Source organism: Lithobates pipiens, unplaced genomic scaffold (genome assembly GCF_037356315.1).
Source record: "Lithobates pipiens isolate NorthernLeopardFrog02 unplaced genomic scaffold, aLitPip1_a1.2 Scaffold_1, whole genome shotgun sequence".
Lineage (NCBI taxonomy): Eukaryota > Metazoa > Chordata > Amphibia > Anura > Ranidae > Lithobates > Lithobates pipiens.
In genome coordinates this window covers 70,805,310-70,833,107 of record NW_027507685.1, presented here as the reverse complement: position 1 = coordinate 70,833,107, position 27,798 = coordinate 70,805,310, and the positions used below count along the sequence as shown (strand labels likewise).

The 27,798-nt window shown below is 42.7% G+C and overlaps 1 protein-coding gene across 2 annotated transcripts in view; it reads left to right on the top strand.

The window, feature by feature from the left end:
- The window catches only part of LOC143932790 (leucine-rich repeat and fibronectin type III domain-containing protein 1-like protein), an 897,047-nt gene that overhangs the window by 380,820 nt on the left and 488,429 nt on the right, over positions 1 to 27,798 (top strand). Inside the window, exon 3 of one of the 2 annotated variants that reach the window (XM_077455856.1) lies at positions 21,006 to 21,158. The gene's annotated coding sequence lies outside the window, so the exon portion shown is untranslated. Of the gene's footprint in view, positions 1 to 21,005; positions 21,237 to 27,798 lie in introns of both variants that reach the window. The other variant, XM_077455875.1, reaches the window with a different exon arrangement.

Genomic DNA, 27,798 nt, shown 5'->3' with positions numbered 1-27,798 from the left:
CATAGTCTACATTGAGGACTTTTTTGGTTATGTTGTTTTTTTTTCCCTCTGTTCTGGCCCACCTCCTGGCTCCATTCTCACATCGGCGAGAATGACATGCCCACTGCTTCTAAAGCCTCCTGGGATATGCATGTCACATATTTCAAGAGGTCCCCAGATTTGCAGTGCAGCAGATCTTGGGACTTGGCTGTCTGAGCCCGGAAGAGCCAGTCCACCTCTTAAGATGTCAGAAGAAAAGGAAGGGCTGTGGGACCACAGCAAACCAAAGGTGGGCTTGGCAGGCATATGTGTATATTTTTGGAGGACAACTAAGCTCAAAAGTTAAAATGGTATTAAAAAATACACAGGGGCTGTGAAGTTCCTGTTTAAGAAGGTTCAATTAGGATGCACACCACATATCCCAAGAGGCAGGACCGTCTTTAATACTGATTGGACCCTGGGCAAATCTTTTCTTGGGGGGCCCCCCCCCATGCAGTTTTCACTCTCCACCTGCTTTGAGACATACAATAATTAGCAGTTAGACTCCAAATCCGTTTACTGAATCAGATCAGGCAGCTATTGTAATTGGTTGCTAGAGGTTAGTGTATCATTACCACTCAGTGACTGGTTGCTAGAGGTTACAGCACACATTACGGCTCACTAATTAGTTGCTAGAGGTTACAGCACATGATTTCTATTTGTTGATTGGTTGCTAGAGATTACTGTGGATATGACCTTGGGGGGCATGATATACATATCAACGCCGCCAGCCGCTGATATTTACATATGAATGGCACTGCTATTTACATGTAAACACAGGGTCTGCAGGTGAGTCATCTGTACACAACAATAGGGCAGAGCTGGGCAGCATTAGTAGCAGCATTTCACACTGAGATATTGGGACACAGCACAGGAGTAAAACCTCAAGGGACAAGGGAATTTAAACCAGGATAGTTGGCAAATATGAGGTAGCTGCTTTGGGCCCCACAACAATAACAGGGCCCAGGGCAGCTGCCCCTTTTGCCCTGCCTTAAAAACTGCCCTGCCAAGAGGCATCATCTGCAGTACAAAAGATCAGGGGACTGGCTGTCTAAACCCAGAAGAGACAGTCCACCTCTAAAGATGTCAGAAGCAAAGAAAGGGGAGGAGCTGCGGGACCACAGCAGACCAAAACTGGATTTGGTAGGCATGTGGAGGACAACTCGGCTAAAAAGTAAATATGGTATTAAAAAGAAACACAATTGGTAGGGAAGTTCCTGTTTAAGAAGGTTCAATTGGGATGCATGCCACATATCTCAAAAAGCATTATCTGCAGCACGGCAGATCAGGAGGCTGTCTGAGCCCAAAAGAGACAGCCGACCTCCAAAGTGAGCAGTGCAGGACCCCAGGAGGCCAACTCTGGATTCACCAGGAGTATATTTTTTAAAGATAGCCCAGAATAAAAGGAGTGTATTAAAAAAAAAATGCCCAGGGTAGAGAAGTTCTTCTTTAAGAAGGTTCAATTGGACTTTAAGATCTATGTTGAACATCTCCATAATGAACATAAAACTTTCTTTTGAAGATTTAAAAAAAAAAGCTATAAACCTTGCCCAAAGCTTTACAAATGTTTTACAAAAGCGTGCTGCACACATTAATCTTATGCAAGTCAGGGCCTGTGTGAACAAGATCTTAGAAGCGCACTTTACACTGCTCACTGCTATTATGTATCTGTGAAAGGTACGTTTTGCTGGAAGCTTCTTCAAGGACGAACTTTTCAGGATTTTTATTTTCTTCACATTAAAGAGGTGCGAATGTAGCCTAAGTCTCGGCTGTAGTTCACATAAAGCAGAAGTGTTCATATAAGGAAAGACATACTAATAATGTGAATTGGTAATGCTGACGTGGGCAACGCTGATTCATTTGAAGTGTGAATTTTAGTCATTAGTCCACTTTATATTGTTTTTGCTCTGAATACACCTTGGCTAATTTAAGAATTCTGACTGTTCTTCACATAGAATTTAGGATGAGCTGTACCAAGCACGGCTCAACTGCTTAATGTATACCTAAGAGGAAATATTAGTAAAAAAAAATAAAATGAATCACTGCATCCCACACATGGATTAGTAAATGTATTATTTTTTAAAATAAATCCATGAAGTGCATTTTTCAGAATGTCATTGCTACAAACACTGATTAAAATAATGAAGCTATCACATTTCATACAATGGCTGTAAAAATAATCTGAATGTGCTTTTGCGTAAGAGATTTTGTACGATTTGCTATTTACACCCCCTTTTCACATTTACAAGGTATGCTAAATCTGTGATATAATCCGGTTTATATAAAAGTGGCATTAGTTAAAGCAGAAGTCCAGCAAAAATACAACATAAACATGATTAGACTGCTAAAAGAGAAAAGAAAAATCCATCCTTTGCTGCAATATTTCCCTTTAAATTAATAGATTCCCTCAGTTTAAAGGTCAGCATCATTCCACCCACTTCCTCTCAGCCCAGGCCATGATGGACCCTACACAGCCTATGTCTGGACAGTGAAAGAAGAAGCACCTCAGTGATTTGCTATTCTCTCTGTCACTCTGCGTTCTCCTGTCGGTATGCTTCTGGTCAGCACATGAACTGATTAACTTCTTGTACTGCTTCTTCCTCTTACACAGATACTGCAAGAGGCTGATATACCGTGTAAGAGAACTAACTTCAAGCTTTTAAGGACACCGCCAATTGCTTTTCTTCTTTTTATAGGTTTCCTTGCCCATTTTTATTAAAAGTACGTTTCAACAAAACATGCGTTTCTCTCACAGGGGTATTCAGCTATGTTCTTCCGTCAACAAAACAAAGGACATTCCACCTCCTGGCTTACACTTTCAGCATGGCTTCTCTAGCCTTGCTCTTTAGGCCCTTGTCCATATCCTAGACCAGTGATGGCAAACCTTGGCACTCCAGATTTTTTGGTACTACATTTTCCATGATGTTCCTGCACTCTGCAGTGAAGTTCAGCATCATGGGAAATGTAGTTCCAAAACATCTGGGGTGCCAAGGTTCGCTATCACTGTCCTAGATGATCTCCATGCACAACTCTGTGCACGTACCTAGCAGCCTCTTGCCACTCTGGTTCCCACCTGCCTCTGGTAAGTGGAGTCGTCCTGACTTCTGGACAGAGACCTCCTCTTCCTGCCGGGGTAGAGCCCAAAACCCTAGTCAGGTCTCTCCTAAAAGCCCAACACACACCCGTCCAGTTAGTGTGTTGGTGGTGCAAAAAACATAGACCCAGGATTGGAGATTTTATCCCTCTAAAAGCTTTAAGAAATCTCCAGGCTCCATGTCCCAAACTGCCTTTTACCAGCAGAAGAGATGACCGTTTCCTCTGTACTAGGCCAACCCCAGCAACCCCTCAACCCGTCCAGATGAGGATCCTGGGTCATAACCTCTTTTTAAACCATGGTCAGACCCAGTACTGCCACACATGTCAAATGTATTGCTTTTATTTATGACTTTATGCCTAGAGTTCTGCTTTAATGCCCCTGTCAGAATAAGTGAGGATCTGTTTCTTGGATTAAGATAAAGTAATAGGCTTCTTCACACCAAAACACAGTGCGGGAATGGCGCATTTCACGTGCCGTGTTAAAACGCACTGCCCTGCATATGTGTGCCAATGTATTGCTAACAGTACCCCAAAATGCAGTTAACAATTGCACTGCATTTGTGGGCACCAGATCGCATGGTACTGCATTAACATGTGATTTGGTGCAGTGCATTTTTAAAAGTAGTGTAAGCTAATTTATGGGCTGTCAAAATACACACCCTGCAGGAATCGCATGGGAACGAATGGGTTTGAACCCATACGTTTCAGTGCTATCCCGGTGTGAAGGGTCCTCAAATTAGATGTAAGCTCCGATTCACACTGAATGCGGCTTTAAAATCATGCTACTTCAGTGCAGTTTTAAAGCTGCCAGTCAGTCCGATTTCATGGGCAACTTGCTAACATCTGTGTGACTTCATGCACAGATGTCTATGCAAGTCGCACAAAAATAGTGCAGGAACCTTTTCATAATTGGTGAAAGTCGGAGTCGCACAGATTTGAATGGTTTCATAGGCACAAATAGGGTGTGACTTGTGCGATTTTAAACTGTCAAATCACAGGACAAGTTGCACCAGTGTGAACCTGGGGCTAAGCAAATTTGCTAAAATCTCATTTAATCTTTATGTACATGCATTACATATTAAAGTAAGTAATTGTATCTTAAATCTGGTGATCAGGGCATGAAAATCATTGTTCTGGTTATGGGGTGATAACATCCTGTCCTTTTCCCCAATTGTTGTGTGTTGTCACCCTCTCATTTGGTTAAGTGGCCATTCACACTGAACAGGCATTTCCTATCAGGAAGCCCAACATGTGAAATCCCATGCAGCCATCTTTGGGGTGCATGAAGACAGAATTCTGGCTGCAAGAGAGCTTCAGGAGATCAGCTGTGCTGATATGCAACAAAAGATGAAATGTAAAAAAAGATGAAAACCCTATACTTGACTGAAAGATGAAATAGTTTGCTGTAGCAAACTACATGTCATTGCATTAGGGTTCACATCTAATTTATTCAAATGATTATGCTGTTATCTGGGAGGAAGTTGTGACATGTGGTTACCCCTCCATGTTGCCATTCAAACGATCCCAATTGTATTCTTTTGGACATCTCCTTTAAACAGATGCACTCCCAAAACATATTATCTCATTTTCACACACTGGCTTTGACTGCATCATGCAAAATGTTCCTGCCACACAGAGGATCTGCCCCCTGGGTACATGGGATGGGTTAATAATGAAACCAGCTTATAATGGGATCTGCCAAGTTATTGTGTCCCTGAAGATGCATTAAAACCCAGCTGGCCTAACTAATTGAGTGGCAGAAACCAGTGACTTCCTTAATATCTCTCAGCAGAGAGTAAAAGAGATGAATGGCACGATTACTAATTGATCGATAATTCTGGCAGTATTAGTGGTGTTTGTTCCTTTCTGGGAAAATAACATCTACCAAGTGCATACAAAGAAGTCAATGACTCTGTTTATGCTCCTCCATGCTGCGTGAACGTTCTGTTATCTGCAGTACAATGACATGCCTGAACTTAAGAATGTTCTTCTACATTAGGCCCGAGGCTTATCCATTGTTGACCTTGTTATGTATTAAAAATGTATCGTAGTTTTCTATTTTTAGTCAGTAACTTTTTGCTTTTTGAAAAAATATATAAAAAAGCAAAATGGATCTATTGTTGCCTTCAGAAACCTTGCTTTATGCTTTCCCAAAATGATAGATGGATAGTGGAAACTGTTTTTCTGATTTTCCTTTCTACAGTTTTTGTATATGTAGCTTTGGAAAGTATAATCCAGAACAGGTTTTCTTAACCTTTTTAAAGTCACGATGCACTTTAAAAAGTATGAAGAGACTCGAGGCATCCCTGTCAAAAATGTAAAAAAAAAATTTAAACAAAATGTAAAAACTTGAACCTGGGACGATGAACACAGCCATGGTACCCTGGCTGAGAAACAGGGTTGATTCAGAAGGTTACGTTTTCTCAATGACCACCATGTCTTCTGCAACAAGCCCCATGTTACCATTCACTGCATTGTTTATGTTCAGTAAGCCTAATGCACCTGAATGCAGTTTTAAAAAAGTAGTTATACAGTATATTATGCTAAATCTGCATTATAAACCAAAAGTTCTGAATGTACAGATTGGTCAATGAGGTGAAAAGGAATGATTTGCACCTACTATTCTGTATGAGACATTACATACATACATGAGTATTATGCAATGGAGTGAGACACGTGAATACCTTCTGTTTTAAGAAGCCTGTACTGACAAACAGGAACAGCAAGATGGGTCAAGATACAGATGAACACAGGATCAGGTCACAAGCAGAAGGAGCTGGCAATGAGTACTGTAAAGCCCAGTACACACAATGAGATTATCAAACGAATGATCGTCGTCTTTTTTTTTTTTTTGTGCATACTAGTCTCCATAATGAAAAAAAAATAGGTTGCTAAAGTATGAAAATTCTCGTGTTTGACCCTTTAGGTAATTTTAGACAAAAGCTGAGTACCAACGATCAGATTATCGTATAATTGTTTCAAAAGCAGTATTTTTTTGTATGAAATTCTGCTCCTGTGTACGGCCCTTAAAGGAGTTGTAAAGTCAGAAGGTTTTATATCTTAATGCATTAAGATGAAAAGCTTTCTGTATGCAGCAGCCACCCTCAACCCCCCAAATACTTACCTGAGCCCCATCTCTGTCCAGCAATGTTCATGAGTATCTTGGCCATTCAACACTCTCCCTCCTGATTGGCTTAGACACAGCAGCAGTGCCGTTCAGCCAATCAGGAGAGAGAGGGGGCTGTGACTCTGCTCGGGTGCCCCCATAGCAACCTGCTTGCTGTGGGGGCACCGAAGAGGGACCAGAGAAGAGGAAGATTGAGGCTGCTCTGTGCAAACCCACTCCAACATAGCAGGTAAGTATAACATGTTTGTAAAATCTCTTTTTTTTTTTCAATAAAACTAACAATCACTTTAAGGCTTTAAATAGACCACTGGGCCTATTTAAAGTCCATCAAACAAGCAGGCTCATGCAAATGAGCACACAGAACACTACTTTACATGCGCACATAGATGCGCACAGGGTCCTAATGCTGTGCACAGTTCGATGGCCCTTTCTGTGAGAAGAGGCATTCCTTTGAGCACAGACATTCAACTCCAAAAAGGTGGGGACAATGTGTAAAATCTACATATAAACAGAATGCAATGATTTCCAAATCTCGTAAACAATATTCACATTAGAAAATAGAAAAAATATTAAATGTTTAAACTGAGAACATGTACCATTTTAAGAAAAAAATAGGGTCAGTTTGAAATTAATGTCAGCAACACATCTCAAAAAAATTGGGGCAGGGCAACAAAAAGTTGGCAAAGTAAGTGGTACGAATAAAGAACAGCTGAAAGAACATTTTAAGTTAATTGGCAACAGGGTCAGTAACATCGTCCTCAGCCCCCCCCCCCTTTTTTCTTCCCCAATTACATTATCAATATCTATTTGATATGTATGCAGGCGGAATAATTTGATTATCTTCAGTAATCAATTATATTTTTGTTTGTGTATGCTTATTGTAGTCCTTGCAAATGTGTGCCAGATTTTCCCACATTGGATGGTACATAGTGGGTTATAATGGGTGATCCAGGTGAAAACTGAGACATGGCTAAAGTTGTAATGGTAGTGGTGCATGATTGATCAGGGCTTGTCGCCAAAATTATTTTCTGATCAGCTGTTGTGGGTCACTGCTTCCCATTACTATAGACGTTTATCCATAAACATTTTAGATAAAGTCTATGGCCATGACCTGTAAAAGGAGTTTACCATTGCCCTGAATGTCATTCCTTATTCATCTGCTCAAGGATACATGAATCTGTCCAAAGGGGTACATTAGGTTAAATCCTTTGCTTTCTTTATAGGACAATTTGGTTTTGGTATTGAAGGGTTGTGTGAGTAATGGAGCCGTTGTCTTCATATCATGTAGATGCATGAGAGCATCTGTCCTTTTGACTGATTGTCATGACCTGTCTGGTCTGGGAAGAAAGTCACAAGGTTCCAGGACTCAGCAGGGACAATTAGAAGATAATGACAGATGCTCTGCTCCTGTGCTTTGTTTGCACTTTGTAGACTGTTATTATCCTGGCAAGTAACAAACACTATTAATACTGCCTGTGTTATTGATCAATTAGTAGTCGTGCCATTCATCTCTCTTACTCTCTGCTGGCTGATGTTAAGGACCACAGAATTGATTGAGAATACAGATTTGTGCCATCCATTACAATAAATTGGAGCTGGACGCTTTCTTGCAGAGCAGAAAAAATATTTGGAGGGATTATGGTTATATGAAATATAATTCCACTATGTACCATTTATTTCAATACTGCGCACACAAAATGGCAGCTTATTGTTTGCTCTATTAAACCTAAAACCAAAAAAAGTAATCTATTGCAGCTTATAAATCATTCAATGTGATGACTGCACCAGTTATTTCTTTTGAGCTTTTACCCTTTGTTTTCACCTGGTGATCTGGCCAATAACACACCACCTGTATTGCTTGGTGAGAGACAATTCTGGAGGAATGAGAACAGGAGGCACAGCAGACAGCAACAATGTTAGTCATAGGGGGAGGGTAGTGTTAAATGTATTAGCGTTTTAATAGAATAATAAATTGAAGCCAAACTCAAGTTCACATTTTGTAATCAGTTACAGTAAGTTTTTACCTTTTGGGATAAAGGCTTTACATATAAATAAAAGCTGATCATTTTAATCACCCCTGACAGTGGTTAATGGATTGTCTCATTCCTGTAAACTGATGGAAGCTTGTGAAAAACATAGGTTGGACTTGTGTCTTTTTGATGGAAGTGTGTCTTTTTTTCCACCTCACCTACAATGTAACTATGTAACTGTATGACTTGCCGACTGAAAATAGAAGAAAGCCTAAAAAAATGAAACTAATGCAGCTATCACACCTAAGAAATGATAGGCTGCAATGTAATAAATGTTTGCTTTTGGGTTTTAAGTTCACCTTTAAAAAAAATAAAAATAAATGCACATTTTTTTGCAGGTCCATTTACAATTCTTTTTTTTTTTTTTTTTTTTTTTTTTTTTTTTTAGGAGCCTGGAAAGCTTTGCACCAGCTATCAGCAGAACGCTGATGCCATGCATGTCTCCTGCAGAGACTGTCAGTGTGAGCTGTCTTCCCCATACATCGCATGGGCAGGCAGTTTCACACTGACGGGCAGAATCAAAACAGCTCAAGAGTGCCATAGTAGTTCAATGAGAACTACAAGCCGACAGATGCAAAGGCTGTTAGCAGTTGTAGTCCATTAAATTACAGAAACTGTAAATGAATGACATGGGCCGAGCCCTGCACGGCCCCGTTTTCTTTCGATTGTGGCAGCAAACAGGGAGATCCAGGTGGGTGCGGAGGCCAGTACATTTGTAACATGTTACATGTTACACCCTGAATATGGGTGTAACTTGTTACACAATGTGAACATATCCTTTTAATACTGCTTTGGGCCTCCCAAAACCTTTTCATTTGTTTTGGACACAGTAGAGAAGGATTAGCCTTCATTCACATAGAACACGGCTTTGAAATTGTGCAATTTCCTCTGAAGTCACATAATTCCAAAGCTGCATTTCAGTATGACTTTTGGGGCAACTTGAAAGACATCTGTGTTGGTTCATGCATAGATGTCTATTGAATTCGCCAAAAGTAGTGCAGGAACTTTTGGAAATCTGTGCGGTGCCACAAAGTCACTCATATTGCCGGCAATAGGCTGCGATTTAACCTGTCAAATCACACGTCAAATTACGCCGATGTGAACGGGGGCTTAGATCACTTGTAAAGCATTGTTTGCTGCCTGTGATCCCACTGGGGAGATTCCTCTGCTTCCATTCTGTCCTGTTGATCATTGCCACAGAGACAGGAAATGTGAAATTTCACCAGAATTCCACAAAAGGTGGCAACTAATGCCGCGTACACGCGATCGGATTATCCGGCAGACTTGGTCCGGCGGACCAGAGTCCTTCAGACAATACGCCTGTGTGTGGGCACCGGCGGACTTTTTGTTCCCAAAAGTCCGGGGGACTTAGAAGTTTTGACTCAAAATTGTCCGCCGGACTGCCGAGTCCGCTCGTCTGTGTGCTAGTCCTCCGGACTTTTGAAATGCCCACACGCGGAGAAAAGTCCACTCATTTTGAACTTGACTCCAGCTAGATGAGACTAGCGAAGGAAGTCCATGTTGCCGCCTCCATCGGCGAGATTGACACCACGCTAGCCCCGTCACCTGGTATGGATTTAAAGGGGAACCCCTTTGCCGAAAAAACGGCGTGGGGGTCCCCCCAAAGTCCATAGCAGACCCTTATCCGAGCATGCAGCCCAGCCAGTCAGGAAAGGGGGTGGGGACAAGCGAGCGCCCCCCCTCCTGAGCTGTTCCAGGCCACGTGCCCTCAACATGGGGAAGAGATGCTTTGGGGCAGGGGGCCGCAGGCCCCCCCACCCCAAAGCACCTTGTCCTCATGTTGATGAGGACAAGGGCCTCTTCCCGACAACCCTGGCCGTTGGTTGTCGGGGGCTCTGCGGGCAGGGGGCATATCAGAATCTGGGAGCACCCTTTAATAAGGGAGCCCCCAGATTCTGGCCCCCTTACCCTAAGTGAATGAGTATGGGGTACGATGTACCCCTACCCATTCACCTGGGGAAAAAAGTGTACATAAAAAAACACAACAACAAAAATACTTTATTAGACACCTCAGGGGGGTCTTCTTGCCGGACTCCTCCGCCATCTTCTGCTAGTTCTTTTACTAGCGGAGGAGCATGGCTTTCTCCTTCATCGCTGCCGTCCGGGGGTCCTGTCCTGTTCTTTTTGTGGGGCCTCCGCTTTCTTCCTCCAGCTCTTTAACTAGCGTTAGCCCGGTCTAGTTTCATTCTTCCTTGTTCTTCCTTCTTCTTCCTGATTCCTTGTTCTTCCTTGTTCTTCCTTCTTCATCCTTGTTCTTCCTTCTTCTTCCTTCTTCCTTCTTCCTTCTTCTTTCTTCTTCCTCCTTCTTTCTTCTTCCTCCTTCTTTCTTCTTCCTCCGTCTTCTTCCTTCGTCTTCCTCCTTCTTCTTCCTTCGTCTTCCTCCTTCTTCTTCCATCGTCTTCCTCCTTCTTCCTCCTCCTCCTTCTTCCTCCTCCTCCTCCTCCTCCTCCTTCTTCTTCCTCTTCCTCCTTCTTCTTCTTCTTCTTCTTCCTCCTCCTTCTTCTTCCTCCTCCTTCTTCTTCTCATGTCAACATCGGAAGAAGAAGCAGAAGGCGACAGCGACAAGACCGGGCCAAAGCTAGAAGAAGAAAGCAGAGGCCTGGCAAGAAGAAATGAACAGCGGGACAAGACCCCTGGATGGCGGCGGTGACTAAGGAGAAATTCGGGCTCCTCCGCTAGTAAAAGAGTCTGGCGAGAAGACCTCCGGAGCTGTCTAATAAAGTATTTTAAAAACCTGTGTTGTGTTTTTTTTTATGTACACATTTTTTCCCCAGGTAAATGGGTAGGGGTATATCATACCCCATACTCATTCACATAGGGTAGGGGGCCGGAATCTGGGGGCCCCCTTATTAAAGGGGGCTCCCAGATTCTGATAAGCCCCCCCGCCCACAGACCCCAACGACCAGGGTTGTCGGGAAGAGGCCCTTTTCCTCATCAACATGGGGACAAGCTGCTTTGGGGTGGGGGGCCACAGGGCCCCCCTTCCCCAAAGCACCCCCCCATGTTAAGGGCACGGGGCCTGGTACAGCTCAGGAGGAGGGGGGCGCTCTCTCGTCCCCACCACCTTTCCTGACCGGCCGGGATGCGTGCTCGAATAAGGGTCTGCTATTGACCTTGGGGGGACCCCCATGCCATTTTTTCAATGTAGGGGTTCCCCTTTAAATCCATACTAGGTGATGGGGCTAGCGAGGTGTCAATCTCGCCGATGGAGGTGGCGACGTTGTCTTCCTTCGCTAGTTCCGTCTACCTGGAGCCACGTTCAAAATGAATGGACTTTACTCCATGTGTGGGCAAGTCCGTTCATTTAAAAAAAAAAAAGTCCAGTCGTATGTGGGCAGGTCCGCTTGTTTGGAAAGTCCAGCGGACCTCTGCTGCAAAGCCCAGCAGGTTGTCCGCCGGATAGTCTGATCGTGTGTACGCGCCATAAGAAGAACATTTCACTTTCTAGTGAGTGTTTGCAGTACTTTCACGTACTTTTGCATCTCTTCTCCTTATTTCAAGCACAGTAAAAAAATAAACTTGCAGGGTTATAACTCTTCCCTGCTCTATTCTTTAATACTTACACTAGACAATATCCACTACTTAATGTAATCTATTTTTCATGAAATTGTTTCTGCCTTCTTGTAACATCCTCTGTGAACCTCTCCTTTTTCGCCTTATTTTCAATTGTTTGGCATGAGCAGTACATGCTAGCTGTGCTCTTGTGTGCTTTTCTATGCACAAAACAAATCTCATAGTCCATAATCAATTTGGGGATGGAAGAAGAGAGGGTGGTCTATGTTTCTACATACAATGGTACCATGGACAACAAAGGTAGCTACCCTCTAACAGGAATTCAGACCACAAAAAAAGGGGTTTGCAGGAGGCTGAGAGCAATAGATGGCACAGTTTTGGGTTAAGACATACTTGATTAGATTTTTTATTTTTTTTTAAAACAGAGTTTAGGGTCACTTTAAAGCAAAAACTGTTTCAATATACACCTATAAACTATCATGCATATACTAAAGTACATTCAAAATGAAGTGACGGTAGCTTGAAGTATCATGAACATGTGAAATTAATTGGTATGTTTTTGTGGCCATTGCTCCCTAGATTCACACAGCATAGAAGATTTGAATTAGGCCAAAATAAATCTGCCCACATGAACTAATAGGCCTGTTCCTTCCTGTACATCATGCATTAGTGTTGATGATACAGTATTGGAGGATTTGATGGGGCTTGGCATAGCTCCTGTTACCCTAAAATATCTTTAAGAAGATAAATAAATGACAGTGAATAAAATGATCTTTCACTGATTTTTCTTTTCATAAAAAAAATACCATATTATAATAAATTTCTGACTAAGCTGCAGCTTTTTAAAGGAAACTTAATTTAATACTTGTTTTCCCACAGCCATCTACATAGAACTGCCAAACAAAGATCCACAGTACTTACAGATATAGTTACTGCAAAAAAAAAAAAAAAGGCTCGTCTTTAAAATCAGGCTAAAGTGCCACATGTTAAGACCCTGGCAGAAATCCTTAAAAAAAAACAACTAAATAATATAATAGTTTAGCTGTCAATGCATATTCATTTTAACTGCTATTAAGTAACAGCAGAGGAAAAACCACATTATAAATCATCTTCCTGTGTTTAACTGGTATAGGCGTATAGATTGTTTTATTTCTTTTTTTTTAATGACGGTGTTGGGCTGCTTTCACAGCTCATTTTTATATGCAAAGCTGTTGCTTTTTATCTTCTACCAATAATCCTTTAATCTTCTGGTGCTCGGCTAGTTTTCATAATACAATAATTGAGTGGCGTGGCCTAACAACAAAGCATTTTTGTGACATCACAGGATAGTTGTGGTCTAAGTTACTGGGCTTTATAAATAACAAAATGTGACGGAAATAAGGCTATTGTGTTTTTTTTTTTTTTCTTTTTTTTTGGTATCATCTAGGTTCATTATAGGCAAATGTACCTAAACAAAAAGAAAGCATGGAAGCTTGTATTCATTGTATTCATCAATCATTATATCCCCATTTCCTGCCTTAAGGCTATCAATTTTAGTTGTACTTTGTGTTATTGTATTGTCTTCTTACTGCTATGCACAGACATGATTAGATAGTATAAGAATGGGAAATATGGGTGCAGGATACAACTGGCTGTTTACACTGCTCTTGAGACAGGTTACATTTAATGAGTCCTCTATCACATAAATGCTGGAAGCAGGACAGATCAATACTATCTCAGCTGGCAATCTTGTAGTTTCAGGTCATCAATTATTTCAGCACCATGGACAGAGTGGACATAGGAAAATGAATCCGCTTATGTGCTGTCCATGGTGCTGAACCATTTCACTGTGCTCTTCTGTATGCTTGGTAACAGAGAATTCCTCTGTGTTAGGAATCAATTGAGTCTGAAAAAAAATGAATACTAATACCTGTTTTTGGCTGAGTAGAAATGGGCTTCCTTTGGACACTCATGGACATATATCTACTGTCCACCTCCATTTATTTTAGTTTAGGCTTTTTCGTTTTTATCCTGAAGTGACGATTTCTTCATATCTATTGCCTATGTACATTCAATATAAAGGAGATAACACTCACACGATCAGATTGCAGAATACATGGTCTGATTGGTTTGTTAGATTGTAGAATGCACTGAGCATCATGGTCCAAGTCTGAATACTGGACTGCATGGTCATATTTAGACACTAACATAGAAGTGGTGGTAAGATTATGAAAACCAAGCTTTATCTGACTAATGCTGTGTAACCAGCAGGCTAAAGGGAAAAAAAAAAAAACCTTAGATTGTCATATTAACACATCCAATGTTAGTGTGGTGACCTTCCTGCTGAGCTATTAAGTCCTGTCGGGAATGCCCCCCCCCCCACCAGAACACAGTGTTCAGCGCTCACTGCTGTTTGCTGTGAGCATTGATCGAATGCTGGTTGTCCACCATGCTCGTTTGACACAAGCCAGTTGTGGGACCAGTTTCTTTCAGACGAGGAGCTATACACACAAGTCAAATGTTGACCGCTTCCTGCTGAACTGACCATTTTTGGCCTATGTGTACCCAGCTTAAATATCCATTTCTGTGGCATCAGTTCAGCTTCAAGCTCTTTACAGTGGGGTTTAGATAATAAGTGAGGAGGCAGGGGCTTTACATCACCTTTCCAGGAAACTTTATTGCAGCTCCTAACTTTGGAGGGACTGTGCTTCCTTTGGAAGCATCTGTTCCCTTTTATCTCCATTTCCCCCTCCTTTTTAGTCTGATTTATATGCTAATATAACAAGATGTTTTCCAAACATGTTATATGACTGTAAACCATTTTATTCAACCTCTAAATTATTTCATATTTTTCTTTTGAAAAATCAAAAGAACAAATGCAGAAAAGACCAAAGTAGTATCTAGTAGTAGTCACATTCAATTGGACTTGTTCTGTAATGTTTAAGTCCTTCTGTAGCCTGTCCAAACCATTTCTTCAGTTCTAATTTGAATGGAAGAAGTGGCTTGGACAAGCTGCAAAGCATCTTCAACATTCCAGAGCAAGTCCATTTGATTGTGCTTTACTACTAGACACATTGTTATCAAAAGTATTGGAACACCTGCCTTGGCACCCCCTCTTAGGCTGTAGGGTTCAGTATTGAGTTGGCCCAACCTTTACAAGTATAACAGCTTCAACTCTTCTGGGTAGGCCGTCCACGAGGTTTAGGAGTTTGTCTGATGTTGGATGAGAAGGCCTGGCTCGCAGTCTCTGCTCTAATTCATCCCAAAAGGTGTTCTATTGGGTGGTGGGCAGGCCAGTCAAGTTCCTCCACCCCAACCTTGCTCATCCATGTAATTCCTTGTCCACATCAGTGTCTGACCTCACAAATGAACTTTTGGAAGAATGGTCATTCTTGTTACCCGTTTATTATATTTAAGATTTAATATCTCAAAGATATGATGGCGGGGGTGTGGGGCGGCACAGTGGTGTAGTGGTTAGCACTCTCACCTAGCAGTAAAAAGGGTCGCTGGTTCAAATCCCAACCATGACACTACCTGCCTGGAGTTTGCATGTTCTCCCTGTGCCTGCGTGGGTTTCCTCCGGGTACTCCGGTTTCCTCCCACACTCCAAAGACATGCAGGTAGGTTAATTGGCCTCTGTTCAAAATTGGCCCTAATAGATGAATGGGGACCTTAGATTGTGGGCTCCTTGAGGGTAGGGACCAATGTGAGTGTGCAATGTACAGGGATAGGGACAATTGTAGACACTCACTCAGGTTGGACTGGTGTCTTTATTCAATCTTACTAACTATGAAACTATGATGTGGGTTAAATGACAGTTCTTTGACCAAGAGTGAAAGCTTTAACACAATAACATTTACTGATAAGTAGTTGAAAGTCTATCTAATGGACAACCATCTATCTATAGTCTACAGCAAAGAAGAAAATATTAGGTTACAATAAGAGAATCGCATGAAGGAATAGAGCGTATATTCCTTAAAACATTAATCTACAAACATATTTAGTTATAAGTAAAATGCAGACCTTTCCCATAATTACCCTTTTCAACAAGGTTCCATTCTGATGGCTGCTCTCCCATAAAGAGTGTTTCTCCCTCCCATCTATTCTGTGTATTTTATTACAGGCTGATTCCTCATTGGTTGACATAGCATGGCTTTTGATTGGTGAGCTTCCCTATTGCTGGTTAAGGACTGGCTACATCTCTGATCCCTATACTTTGCATAAGTCAGCCCCCTTTAATGCAAATCCTAGAGCCTATTCTGAGCAGGAGATTAACTTGAATGTTCCCAGGAAGTTAAGTATTGATTCCGGGTTGGCCTCCCTTCATTGCATATCCCTGCATGGGATCCTTTTGAAGTGAGTAGGTGTGAAACAATGAGGTTTGGATCCCATTGTTTGTATACGCAAGCCTGGGCACTGACTTGTCTGGTCTTACCAGAGATATATGGGAAGATAATATGTTCCAGCTTGCATAGATACAAGCTAAATAAAATATATTCCTAATTACAATATTTTACAGCTATTAATGGAGATTTCACATAAATTCATAAGGCTTGTGAACAACCTTCCCAGAAGAGTTGAAGCTGTTATAACTGAAAGGGTGGGCCAACTCAATATACAGACTAAGATACAAATAAGGTTCATGTAAAGGCAGGTGTCCCAATACTTTTTGTAGTATAGTGTATATCACGGCCTGCAAAAATGAGAAACCATGTCATGTCTGTAGCCATCTGTTGTTATATTGTGCTACATTGTTGTCCAGGTTTGTTGAGATTACAATGACCAGCAAAATGGTCTCCAAGGTTATAGCGCTACAAAATGTTCATTGTTCACCTAAGCAATCATGAGTCCTTGCACACACAGCTTTTCAAAAACGTACCTATAAGTAAAAGTAAGAGGCAGACAAAGAATTGTTTCCCAGTAGACCTTTGAATCCTTAGGCAGGGGTTTGCCCCAAACTACAGAATTATGATTTACCCAGCATGAGCAAAAAAAAAAAAAAGAATGACTAGGCTAGGCAGTAATGACATAGCAGCTAATCTAAATGTAGTATTCTTTATTATTCAGAGTAAGTAATACACTACTGTGGAATGCAAAGAAACAAACTGACCACACTGGGATGGATGTGCTTCTATGTCTAGCGTGATCAGTTTGAAATAAAAAAAGTAGGGGGACTGGCAGGATCATCAGGAATTTCACATAAAGGAAATCCTGCACAGACAACATTATACACTCACCACCTCGTTCTTAGGTACACCTTGCTAGTAACTGGTTGGATCCACTTTTGCATTCAGAACTGCTTTAATTTTTCAAGGCATAGATTTAACAAGGTGTTGGAAACATTCCTCAGCGATTTTGGTCCATATTGACATGATGGCATCATGTAGTTGCTGCAGATCCATGATGCTAATGTCCACCACATCCCAAAATTGTTCTATTGGATTGATATCTGGTGACTGTGGAGGCCATTGGAGTACAGTGACCTCATTGTCATGTTCACGAAAACAGTGGTGAGATGATTTGAGCTTTGTGACATGGTCCATTATCCTGCTGAAAAGAGCCATCAGAAGATGGGTACACCCGTAGTCCTAAAGGGATGTTCATGGTCAGCCACGATACTCAGGCCATGGCGTTTAAACAAAGCACACTTTGGACCCCTTAGTAACAATTGAGCAAAGAAAATCCCCCACACCATTACACCACCACCACCAGCCTAAGCCATTGATACAAGGCAGGATAGATCCATACTTCCATGTTTTTTTTTTATACCAAATTCTGACCCTACAGTCTGAATGTCGCAGCTGGAATAGAGACTCATCAGACCAGGCAACATTTTTCCAGTCTTCTATTGTCCAATTTTGGTGAGCCTGTGCGAATTGTAGCCTCCGTTTCCAGTTCTTACCTGACAAGAGTGGCAGGCGATGTGGTCTTCTGCTGCTGTAGCCCATCTGCTTTATTTTTTGCTGTGTTGTACATTCAGAGATTGTATTCTGCATACCTTGGTTGTAACGAGTGGTTATTTTCAGTTATTCTTGCCTTTCTATCATCTTGAACCATTCTGCCAATTCACCTCTGACCTCAACAAGGCATTTTCGCCCACACAACTGCTGCTCACTGGATATTTTCTCTTTTGTAGGCCATTTTCTGTAAATCTTTGTGATAGTTGTGCATGAAAATCCCAGTAGATCAGCAGTTTTTGAAATACCAAGACCAGCCCATCTGACCCAAACAACCATGCCATGTTCAAAGTCATTTAAATCCCCCTTCTTCCCCATTCTGATGCTTGATTTGAACTTCAGAAAGTTGTTTTCACCACATCTGCCTAAATGCATTGAGTTGCTGCAATGTGATTGGCTGAAAACTGTTTGTGTTACCAAGCAATTGAATGGGTGTACCTAACAAAGTGGCCAGTGAGTGTTCTTTTTTAATACAATTACATTTATGCTCATAAGTTTACATACCCTGGCAGAATTTATGATTTCTTGGCCATTTTTCAGAGAATATGAATGATAATGCAAAAACTTTTCTTTCACTCATGGTTAGTGTTTGGCTGAAGCCATTTATTTTCAATCAACTGTGTTTACTCTTTTCAAATCATAATGACAACAGAAACTACCAAAATGAGCCTGATCAAAAGTTTACATACTCCAGTTCTTAATACCGTGCATTGCCCCTTTTACATCAAGCTTGAAGTCTTTTGTGGTATTTGTGGATGAGGCTCTTTATCTTCTCAGATGGTAAAGCTGCCCATTCCTCTTAGCAAAAAGCCTCCAGTTCCTGGAAATTCTTGGTCTGTCTTGCATGAACTGCACGTTTGACATCTCCCCAGAGTGGCCCAATGATATTGAGGTCCGGAGACTGAGATGGCCACTCCAGAACCTTCATTTTATTCTGCTGTAGCCAATGACAGGTCAACTTGACCTTGTGTTTTGGATCATTGTCATGTTGGCATTTCCAAGTAAGTCCCAGGCACATTCCTGGCTGATAATTGCAAATATTCCTCCAGTATTTTTTGATAACATACTGCATTCATTTTGCTATCAATTTTGATCAAATTTCCTGTCCCTTTTGTAGCTCACACATCCCCAAAACTTCAAGCGGAGGTCCACCCTAAAGTGGACCTTCCGCTCATCGGAAACCCTCCCCCCCTTCGGCGCCACAATTGGCACCTTTCAGGGGGGAGGGGGTGCAGATACCTGTACAGTACAGGTATCTGCACCCACTTCCGGGATAGCTCTCTGCGGAAAGGGGCGTAGATTACGCCCCTTTCCGCAAGTGCCCGCCCCTTTCCGCAAGTGCCCCGCTGCCTGCTGGGAAACACACAGATCCCAGAGGCAGCGGGGACCGTCCTTATTGCGCAGCGCGACTCTCGCATGCGCAGTAGGGAACCGGGAAATGAAGCCGAAAGGCTCCATTTCCTGATTCCCATACCCAAGATGGCGGCGGCAGGACCCGAGAGACGATCTAGAGATCGGCTTCGGGTGCCGACATCGCGGGCGCGCTGGACAGGTAAGTGTCCGTATTTTAAAAGTCAGCAGCTGCAGTATTTGTAGCTGCTGGCTTTTAAAAAAAAAAAAAAACGCGCAGTCCCGGCGGACTCCCGCTTTCAGTGATCTACCTCCGTGTTTCACAGTAGGAATGGTGTACCTTTCATCATAGGCCTCCAACTGTAGCGTTTTTGATTGTCACCAAAAAGGTACATTTTGGTCTCATCACCCCAAATGCCTTTGTGCCAGAAGGTTTGAGGCTTGTCTCTGTGCTGTTTGGCGTATAGTAAGCGGGATACTTTGTGACATTTGCATAGTATTGATTTTCACATTTTTTTACATTTCAGCTATTGGGGGTTTTTTTTTGTTAATTTTTTTAATTTGTAGTATTTACACAATAAGGTATATAATTATTCACAAGATTACATATATGTTGTATACTGTGAACCTGCGCTAATCTTGACTCTTATCCAAAATTGCTAGGGTCTGTAAACTTTTTTGATCAGAGTAATTTGGGTAGTTTCTGTTGTCATTATGATTTCAAAAGAGTAAACACAGTTGATTGATAATAAATGGCTTCAGCCAAACACTAACCATGAGTGAAAGAAAAGTTTTTGTGTTATCATTCATATTCTCTGAAAAATTACCAATAAATCATAAATTCAGCCAGGGTATGTAAATTTACAAGCTCAACTGTATATGGGAACACAGACACATATCAGACATATGAAATGTTAGGATACACTTTTTTTTTTCTTTTTTTTTTCTAATTCCAACAGTGATTTTATTTTCCAATATTTTTATTCAAATTTTCCACAAGAGAAATGACACTTTTAAAACTCATTACAGTGCTTTATTTTTTATTTTATTTTTGAACTCCTCAATATTTATTTTTAAATGCCACAGCATGTTGCAGTGCAGTATGATGTGTTACAGTGTCGGAATGTGCTGTGCTGCTCAAAAATGCAACATGTAATATATATATATTTTTTTTTTTTACCGCATGTCAACAAAGCCTGGTGGTGTGAACTGAAGCAATAAGACATATTACATTGCCTAGTTATTGCATTAAGACTCCATCACACCAATGCTTGCTGGTTTGAACGGGCCTACAAAGAACATGGTTTGGCTAGGGATGCACTTGCAGTTATACAAGATTTGCAGAGCTGTTTACCCTGCAAAACTGCATGTATGTTTGTTATGTGCAAATCCCAGAAAAATCTATCTTTGCTAGACTATTTTCTCTCTAGGTGGAAAGTTCTTCATTCATGAGAACAGGTTAAATCAGGAAAATGCCACATCATGGTCATTAGATGGAGCTGATGATTGTAAAAAAAAAAAAAAGTAAGCATTGATTGCCAAAATGCATTATTTTTCTAAATCGTGCTATTGAATGACACCTGACCCGGAGTGACAATAGCCTAGCAACATTTGATTTTGCAGAGATTGGCACAGAATGAATGATCATGCAGTTTCACAGGATGAATAGCCCTGCAAATGCCTTATAAATACATCCATAAGTATTCAATCACAATCTGATTTCAATTTATGGGGCTGCTGGTGTAGTTCATATATGGTTTATGATCATGCAATGTTAAAGATTCCTATATAACAGACAGTATTTTAAGATGTCTTCCAAACTGAAATTTGCCTTTTGTCTAGATGAAATGTTTGCCCTGTTCTAAGGAGTTACAGTAAACTCGCAATTAAAACTTGCTCTTTTCCTCTTTTCAGGATGGGAGGCCGGGCTCGGCTGTGTAGAAAGCTGCCACGTGAGTGTGATCGAGAGAATCCATTATTGGCCAAGGTCCACAAGCAAATGAAAAACTAATGAAAAGACTTCAGGAGCCAGTGAGGGAGCGGTGACCTTCCCAGAGCTTCTTAAAGGTCATTAGAAAATAACATTCACTCTTGTCACTCAGTGCACAGTCTTAAAAGCAAAGCTAGCCCTTCTGGAAAACACAGGTGTGTAGGTAGCACTAAAACAGTCATTCAAACGTGCAGGCGGCATTATATAGATGCCTGTGACCTTTATGTGCTATTCAAAACCCATATGCTTGCTTAGTGCAAAGCGAAGTCACATGGTCAATGGATTAAAGGGACAATTCCAGGAACAAAGAGATGGGATAACATTGATGTTTCCCTTTTTTTTTTTTTTTTTTTTTTTTTTAACGGGTAAAGGAACCAGTAAACCTAGATGACAGCTTGATCTATGGAAAAGTGCAGTGATTGTTCTGTGCATGTGCTGTATGTTTGTGTGTTTTGAGGCAAACCTATTACAGACCTGAGCAATTCAAACTGAGTTGAGAAAAATACATAAGCAGCAGTTAAGTTTTCAATGACAACACATGTCAAAATGATTAGCAGATTCAGAAATATAAGCAACTGGTTTTATAAAACTTTTTCTATAAAAAAATGGAACTGGCACTGCGTCCTGAGCCTACTTGTTTGATATTAATTCAGAATTCTCCCCATAGGTTTTTGCTGGACTGTTGTGGCATCTTTGCACATCTTTTGCCCCACCCCACCCCACCCCACCAGCAGTTTCTGGGATTACCATGCTCTTTGAGCCCAGGACAGCTGCAGAGAAACCCAGTATGAATAGTGATGGTAGACTGCTGAACTCTCAATTATGTGATCTCCTCTAGGTCCTCTTTATTGGCTAGAGGTAGAAAAGGCATCAGTCTACTATACCCTTGGAGCAGGACTGGGCAATTCATTTTCCCAAGGCACCATGAGAAACTGGGACTGTTGTGAATGATCAAACCAATAGGCTGAACTCTGGGATAGACAAAAACGATCAACCATTATTAGCCCAACCCTCCCCTCCCCCCAAGTGATCGACTTTTTTTTTTACCGGCTCTGTTGATATCACATGATCAGCTGCCATTGGCTGGGATTGACCCCTTACTCCAAGTAAGAGTATCATAGACTCGCTGATCACAGAGCACGCCGCGTGCGTCCTGCAGGGGGCGTGCAGGCCGCTTGGGCACAGGAGGATGTCAATAGACGTACTCCCGGAAAAGCAGGTCCGCGATGTAGCCATCATTTGGCTATTGTGTGGATTTGAAGAAGTTAAAAAGCAGACCGTGGTCAGCCCGCAGATATGTGAACTGGCTCCGTAGAGAAGGCTGTCGGTTCACGTGTCATGTGAATTGGATGCAGTTCAAAACGCCAAAATTCATATATGTAAACCAAGCCTAAGTCTTCAACTTTCCTGTCCTTGATCCAGCCTCCTCAGTGACGTCTTTTTTTTTTTTTTTTTTTTTTTTTTTAATATTCTCTCTCTCAGGCCCACACATATTTGGCTCGATCACAATTAACTTTTGTGCTAAACACATTCGGCATCCCTACTGAAGAAAAATTTTAGGGCCACCAATTATGTTTTAACTCTAAAGTAAGTATCGGTAGCTGTAAAGTTATTAGTGCATTGCCTACTCATGATTTTCAGTATTGTAGTTTTTCACTGTTTCACAAGCACACGCAATGTTGGGTTTAAATACATTTGCTATATCAGTACAGTCTCACCGTATATCTGTATTGGAAAAGTCTGAAATCATATGTCAGCGTAGCTCTGTGTCTGTGTATATACCATATATGTGCACATATACAGTATTTATATTTCTCATGAGCTTATAACCTGGCTACTATTTCATTCTACCAAGCTGAAAAAAAACTTTAGAGACACTGTAATGTAATGTGATGGTGGGACCTCATTCATCAAAATGGAGGTCTGGAATGGAGGCATGTTACATGAATAGTCCACATTTGTATAGCTAGTCAATTGCCTGTGTTTGGATTTACTTATTTTGGCATGTGGGTTTCTCTGAAGGTATTCTCTGCTTGTGCTATTATTATTATTTTGTTTAATTTTCAGTTTTAATTGTATGGCATTTAGGCATGTGTATAGGTGTAGTTACTTATAGACAAGCCATATTAGTTCATATTGTACCTAATATGTTGTCAACTGTCCCAATGAATGCTCATGAAGTGCAAATCTTCTTGAGTGACAACTGTTTATGCACACATAAGAGATTGTGCAATAATGTGTGCAGTATTAAGAAGCTCTGCATCTTAAAGGTGACTTCATTTTTTAGTTTATGGTCCTTAAAGTGATCTGCCCAGTGTAGTAACAAAGGGGATCTAATTATAATGACCTGTTTAATGGGTTCAAAATCTATAAAGCTATAGCCTCATATAGGCACGCGAAGATCTAATGACAGGGACATGCTCAATGAGATAGATGGCCTGTCCTGTGTGAGGTTAATGTCAATAAATGTAGATAATGATTATTTGTTTAATGGGTGCAGTCCTCATTATTTTGTATTGACCAAGGGATTGAATAACAGTGACATGCTTAGTAGATTAAGTGATTAGTCTCATGGGGATATGGTGAGCATTATATGCTAGCGACCACTTGTTTTGACTGCCATACAATGGTCATTTTGGGTGCGTTAAAGCTGAATTCTGGAAATTAGTATAAAAACATGCTTACAGTGGGGCCTTTCCACACTGTACAATGCTCATTAAGTTTGGGGGTAGAGAGCTGTAATACAGGCATACCCCACTTTTAACTACACAATGGGGTTTATTTACTAAAGCTGAAAAGTGCAAAATCAGGCTCACTTCTGCATAGAAACCAATGAGCTTCCAGGTTTTATTATCAAAGCTTAATTGAACTAGCTGGGGTTAGCAGCTGATTGGTTTCTTTGCAGAAGTGAGCCTAATTTTGCACTTTACAGCTTTAGTAAATAAACTCCATTGTGTACTTAAAGGTGGGGTATGCCCGTATCTACCTTATTCTTCACTCTAGCAGGCTCCCTCCATCTATGTGACTGGCGCTCCGGTTGACAGCCATGCGCTGACACCATATCCAGAGGCGGCTCTCTAATTAGGCAGATTAGGTGGTTGCCTTAAGCCTCGTCCCCATAGGGGCCTCGTGGGAGCGGCCGCCTAATTTGCCTGTACCGTAACCTCGATGATTCGCTGGGACTGCCCTGCTTTCTTGACTCGGAGTCCCAGCGAATCAGATTCCCGCAATGCTCGCGTCTTGTGCGGGTGCCTCTGTTCCCACACGCCGTGAGCTCCACTCCACTGTGCATTGCAGCTGAGTGGCATCTCTCCTCAGCTGCCTGACCCACACAGTGCCGAGCTGAGCAAACTGAACCCGCCCCTCTTCCTCCTGTGCTGTGATGTTTTCCTGTTCGCAGAGGAGGAGGGGGGAACGAATCATGCAACTGTACCGAGAGGCATGCTACGCTGGTCTGTGTAATCTAAAAATTAGTCTTGGAAGGGAGGAGGGCATGAATAAGAGAGCGAGGGAGGTGGGTACAAGCAAGATTTTACTTGGAGTGATTTGGCGGGAGAGGATATCCATCCTTCCCTCCATACCATCCCGGCACCATCCATTCCCTGATCCAATCCCAGCTCCATCCATCCCCCATACCATCCCGGCTCCAACCATCCCCTGATCCAATCCCAGCTCCATCCATCCCCCCCATACCATCCCGGCTCCATCCACCCCACCCCACTCCACTCCAATCCAATCCCAGCTCCATCCATCCCCCCATACCATCTCGGCTCCATCCACCCCACTCCAATCCCATCTCAGCTCCATCCATCCCCTCGATTCCATCCCAGCCCCATCCATCCCCCCCAATTCAATCCCAGCACCATCCACCCCCCTATACCATCCCAGCTCCATACACCCCACCCCAATCCCATCCCGGCTTCATCCACCTCCGATTCAATCCCAGCTCCATCCATCATCCCCCACACCATCCTGGCTCCATCCATCCCCCACAATCCAATACGAGCTCCATCCATCCCCCCATACCATCCCAGTTCCATCCACCCCACCCCAATCCCATCCCGGCCCCATCCACCCCCCCAATCCCATCCCGGCTCCATCCACCCCCCCCCCCAATCCCATCCCGGCTCCATCCACCCCCCCCATCCCATCCTGGCTCCATCCACCCCGATCCAATCCCAGCTCCATCCATCCCCCTATACCATCCCAGCTTCATCCATCCCATCCCAGCTCATCAACCCCGCCGATCCAATTCCAGCTCCATCCATCCCCCATACCATCCCGGCTCCATCCATCCCCTGATCCAATCCCAGCTCCATCCACCCCACCCCAATCCAATTCTGGCTCCACCCCCCGATCCAATCCCGGCTTCATCCACCCCACCCCAATCCTATCCCAGCTCCATCCATTCCCCCGATCCCATCCCAGCTCCATCCACCCCACCCCTATCCCATCCTGGCTCCATCCATCCCCCCGATCCCATCACGGCTTCATCCCCCGATCCCATCCTGGCTCCCTCTATCCCTCTGATCCCATCCGGCTCCATCTACCACTCCAATCCCATCCCAGCTCTATCCATCCCCTGATCCCATTCTGGCTCCATCCATTCCCCAATCCTATTCCAGCTCTATTCCCCCCTCAATCCCGTGACACCATGTTCTACCGCACCTAGTGACACCACTGTGTGCTAGGGGGCACTTTAGGACTTGTGCTATAAGGGGGCTTGCATATGAAATCCACCCCCCCCAGCACATGTCTTCTCCCCTCCCAAAGTCCCCTAGCACATATCCTCGCCCCAATCAAACAGATGCTGTCTGCCACAAAGAGGATGGCATCCATTTGATGGGCACGGTGGCTGCACTTCATGGGCACGGTGGCTGCACTTCATGGGCACGGTGGCTGCACTTCATGGGCACGGTGGCTGCACTTAAGGCACACCGTGGCTGCACTTAAGGCACACCGTGGCTGCACTTGATGGCACAGTGGCTGCATTTGACGGGGACAGTGGCTGCATTTGACGGGCACAGTGGCTGCATTTGAGGTTTTTAGAATTTTTCTGTTTGCACCCCCTCCCCCCAAGTATTGTGAGTACCAGCCGCCACTGATCTCTTGTATCATGTCTGCAGCCTCTGACCATCTCTTGTATCATCTCTGCAGTCTCTGGCTCTGACCATCTCCTGTATCATGTCTGCACAGTCTCTGGCCATCTCCTGTACTATGCCTGCAGTCTCTGATCATCTCCTGTACTATGTCTGCAGTCTCTGATCATCTCCTGTACTATGTCTTCAGTCTCTGATCATCTCCTGTATCATGTCTGTAATCTCTGACCATCTACTGTATCATGTCTGCAGTCTCTGACCATCTACTGTATCATGTCTGCAGTCTCTGACCATCTCCTGTATCATGTCTGCAGTCTCTGACCATCTCCTGTATCATGTCTGCAGTCTCTGACCATCTCCTGTATCATGTCTGCAGTCTCTGACCATCTCCTGTATCATGTCTTCAGTCTCTGACCATCTCCTGTAACATGTCTGCAGTCTCTGACCATCTCCTGTATCATGTCTGCAGTTTCTGACCATCTCCTGTATCATGTCTGCGACTCTCTCATTCTGTGGAAGGTGCTCCAGAGCCCCCTCCATGTTAGAGTTTCCATTTTAAATGCAAGTTGGAACTCTGTGATGTAAAGGGGAATGCAGTGGACTCTGATATAAAGGTAATCTTTGGTCACCAAAGCTCCCCCGTCCCTTACGTTAGAGTTCCCCTTTACACCAAGGTCTGCAGCATTCCCCTTTATATCCGAGTTCCCTTGGCCTGTAAGGGGGAATCCTGCAGACTCTGATATATGGGGGAACTCTGTGCTGGCTGGGTTGTATTAACCTGACCATCATGTAAATGGATAAATATGCATGTAATGTAATATATATTTGATTAAAGAAGAATTGGTTAGAGACAATTCTATCAACGGTGAATTCATAGTTCATAGAATTGAAAACTCTTAATATATGCAATTCATACCGTTAATTTGTATCGCTTGAATTATTTTTCCCATTATGGATGTGAATGGGGCCTCATGTCTCAGATCTGCCTAAGGCCTCACAAAGTGTAGAGTCGCCTCTGATCATATCCCTGCATTGTACATGAGGATGATGAGAGCCCAGCTACAATCCAGAGCATCAGAGAAGAGGGCACTGGAGTGCTGATATTACACATTATTCCTCTCCCTTTGGACTTAAAGCATTTGGTACCCCAATGCTTCATATTCCTGATGTGGGCCTGCTGTACCATGTACTTGTATGGAGAAGTATCCAGTTCTCTTTGTATTGCTTTCTTTATGTGAAATCCCTGGTGTTCTTGCTATTCCCCTTGCTTTTCCTATTACAAACTTAACACACTAAGCATGAGAACACACCGTTGTCAGTTCTCTAGCTATGCTGGGAAGGCACAAGTCTGCTCTCCTCCAATGATCAGACTTGTTCTGACACACACCTGCAGCATTCTCTGCTTCTCCTCCCCCCAGCTCCTATGCAGCTAAGAACAGAGGGAATGTGATCACTTATAAAAAAAGGTGTATATACATATGTTTTACAAGGGGATCGTTTACAATCACTTTAAACCCGAATGAAACCCTGCTATAATTTTCAGCGATTGAAGCTGCCATCTTGGCCTCTTTTTGATCTTCAATTGCCATGCTGCTGCACATGTGATCTGTTATGACAC